The following is a 3,531-nucleotide window of genomic DNA, read 5'->3' on the forward strand; positions in this document are numbered from 1 at the left end:
AGCACTACCCTAGTTGGGATTAGCTTATTCTTCTCATTTTCTATCACTGTCACACCTCCCTTCTTAGGTTCAAATTGATAGAATTTACCTAAGATCTACTAGCTATAAGGTAAATAATGCGAGCATCAGGCCATTTCAAGATCTCTTTCTTAACCACTTCTTCCATCACAAGATTTAGTGTCCTTTGAGGTTCAACAGAGGTAAAGTCTTCGTTTTCCAATATAATTTTGTTTTGACAAATTGAGGGACTTATACCTTTTAGACAAGAGATGGTCCAACCTATGACTTTGGTATATGCTTGAAGTATTTTCACTAACTGCTTCTCTTGTTTTTTTTTCCTAAGGAGGCTGAAATGATCATAGGTAATTTGCTATTATCTCCCAAGAATACATACTTAAGGTGGGTAAAAAGTTGCTTCAATTTTAAATTTGGTGGTGCTTCTATGGATGGTAATGGATTCTGTTTGGGGTCATCTTCTAACAACTCATATGTTGCAGCTTGCTGCAACAACTCATTGCTTTCTATGACTTCACCATCCTCACTATCACTATCACTATCTTCCAAATGCTCAATCTTTTCTCATAGCATTTCTCTTAGGGCCTCCTCATGACACATTGTTTCAATGTTGCTTAACATAAAACAGTCCTCTGTCTCCTTAGGAATTTCATTGTGTTAAAAACATTAAAACTGACAATTTGATCTTGCACTCTTATTGGTAACTTTGTTTTCTAGATATCAATGATTGTTCTACCTGTGGGTAGAAAGGGTCTTCTAAAAGAATGGGGGTGTCCTTATCTGCCTCAAAATCAAGGATTATAAAGTCAGCTGAGTATATGATACTACAACAAAATCGGGTTTATTGGACACTCCCAATTTCTAAGCGTCCTAATAGACCTCTTTATAAGACTTAGTTTATAGGACCAAAAAAATAAAGCATCCTATCTAAAGACATTGTAATAAGTTTTTATGACGTTTTTTTGACATCGTAATAAGTTTTTTTAGGACACTTTTAATATAAAGCGTCCCATTAGAAACTTTATAGAACACTATTTGAAAAACTGTTCTATAAAAACAAATGTCCTATAAAAAATTGAGTTTGTAGGACACTTTCTCAAAAGTATCCTATAAGTTAATGCGACACTTTGTCTTAAATTTTTTCTAAAATACTTGTTAAGATGCACAAAAGCGTCATATAAACTTATTACAACCCCTTTAGATAGGACGCTTAAGTCCTATAAAGCGGTCTATTGAGACTCTTAAAGATTGGGGGTGTCCTATAAATCTAATTTTGATGTAGTGTGAACTTGTCTACTTGGACCAAGACATCCTCTATCCTACCTTTAGGAAATGCTATGGATTTTCCAGCTAATTGTACGGTGACAATGGTTGGTCTAGCCTTTCCTATCCCTAAGGTGTTAAAAATTGATAAGGGCCTAAGGTTTATGCTAGCATCAAGATCATATAGGACATTTCTTACATGTTTCCCACCTATTGAACAAGGGATTATAAAACTCTCAGGATCTTTAAGCTTAGGGAGAATTTTGTTTGATAAAAGGGTACTATATCCTTCAGTGAGGGCAACACTCTTATTTTCAGTCAATTTATTTTTCTTACTCAATACGTCTTTCAGAAATTTGGCATAGTTGGGCATATTTTTAGTAGCCTATACTAATGGGATGTTTATGTGCAATTGCTCGAACACATCCAAAAACTTTTTAAACTGATTTTTGTCCTTTTGTTTCCTCAACCTCTGTGGGTAAGGAATGTAAGGTGGGACAGGGGTAATTACTGCCTTCTCACGATCTAAGGTTGTTTGGTTAGTAGGGGTTCTTACATCTGTTAGTCTCGATGGTGTTTCAGCTACAAGATCTGGTCATGGTAGATCTATGGCAACATTATTCTGGCTTGATTCGTTAGGTTTAGAATTTGGGTCATTTTGAAAAAGTAATGGAAAGTCAGATCTGTTGTGTATTGTTACAAATTTCTGAGGTGACACTGGTTCAAGAACAACAGTGGGTGTTGTTGTAGCAACAAGTGGTATTGTTACAACAAACATGAAAGTTTGTGCAACAGTCATGTGTTCTTTTGAAGCACTGTCCACTAAGTCCTTTCCACTTCTTAAAATAACTGCCTCCAAATCTTCTAAGGTCATAGTTTTAGGGATCTCAATATCACTAGGTAGTATTCCAACTGGTTTGTTTCTCAACTTTATTACCATTTGTCCTATTTAGGTTTCCAAGTTCGTAATGGTAGCATTATGATTATTCATTGCTGAAGCAGTTTGGTCTATAAACCCCTTCAACATGTCTTTTAAAGAAGATGGTGAATCATTTTGCTGGTTAGGATTTTTTTTTGAAAAGTTGGATGATTTTTTTGAAAATGAGCTTGTTGGTTTAGTGAGTTGCTTGGTTGAAAGCTTTGCCTTGTTTCTTTTTGACAACAGGTGGCTTCAAACATGGACTATTCCAAGAAAAGTTGGGATGTTGCTTCCAACTAGAATTGTAAGTGTTTGAAAAATGACCAATCATATTGTGCAGATAGTTCATATATACAGAGTTTAGACTGGATTGGTCAAAAGTATGACCATTACCATTGTACACACACTGGACTAGGAAAGATTCAAAACAGCTGTTGTAGCAACAATGTTGGCAGCAAGGACAACTAAGTTTTTCAACAGGCTAGTCATTGTTGTAAGTTGTGCAAAGTGAAGTATATGGATCTATTTCATGAATACCTGCTGTCTTTATGAGTATTATTGCTCTGGATCTGTCTAATGGCCATTGTTATTTGAAATAATTTCTAGATGTCATAGCCATCATTATAGATACTAGCAGTAAAGGCTTCACCTGCTATAGTATCAAGCATTTGTTTTGCAGTGGTATCAAAACCATTATAAAACGTCTCAAACTGTTTGAAGAATGGTATGCCATTATGTAGGCATTTCCTTAACAACTCCTTGTACCTCTCCCAAGCATCAAGAACTGCCTCATCCTCCAGTTGTTCAAAAAGAAAAATCTCATTTATAAATTTGGCATTCCTGGTTGGGTGAAAATATTTTTTTTAAAACTTTTCAGCCATGTCATTCTATATAGTAACTGAATATGGTTGTATAGAATTGTACCAAGCTTTTGATCTATCCTTTAATGACCATGGAAATAACTTCAGCCTTAAGGCTTCATCAGTAACTCTACTAAGGTGAAAATAGTTAGTGATTTCCATAAAAGGACTATGGATGTAGATGTAGGTCCTCTGATGGTAATCTAACAAATTGACCATTTGTTTGTAATATATGAAAAAAATGATGGGCTTGAACTTAAATGGCCAGCCTCAATTTCAGGCCTATGTATCCCTGTGTGCAACTAGTTGAACACATGAATAGCATAGTCGATGATGCCTCCATTTTCTGAATTAGCAAGCCTGATAACCTCCTCCTCAGGGTTGGGTCTTGGATTAGATCCGAATTGAGCCATGTTAAGAGAGGTCAGAACTGGTGATAATGTTCTTTGCACTCTCCTTCTTCTAAAGGTTCTC

General features: G+C 35.7%; 1 non-coding gene across 1 annotated transcript; it reads left to right on the forward strand.

Moving 5' to 3' along the window:
• Positions 1 to 2,923: 2,923 nt before the first annotated feature.
• LOC112527071 lies at positions 2,924 to 3,030 on the forward strand. Its single transcript, XR_003070691.1, has one exon. It is a non-coding gene; the product is annotated as a small nucleolar RNA R71 (small nucleolar RNA).
• Positions 3,031 to 3,531: the final 501 nt, after the last annotated feature.

This window comes from Cynara cardunculus, assembly GCF_001531365.2.
Source record: "Cynara cardunculus var. scolymus isolate 2C chromosome LG 14, CcrdV1, whole genome shotgun sequence".
In the NCBI taxonomy this organism is placed as follows: domain Eukaryota; kingdom Viridiplantae; phylum Streptophyta; class Magnoliopsida; order Asterales; family Asteraceae; genus Cynara; species Cynara cardunculus.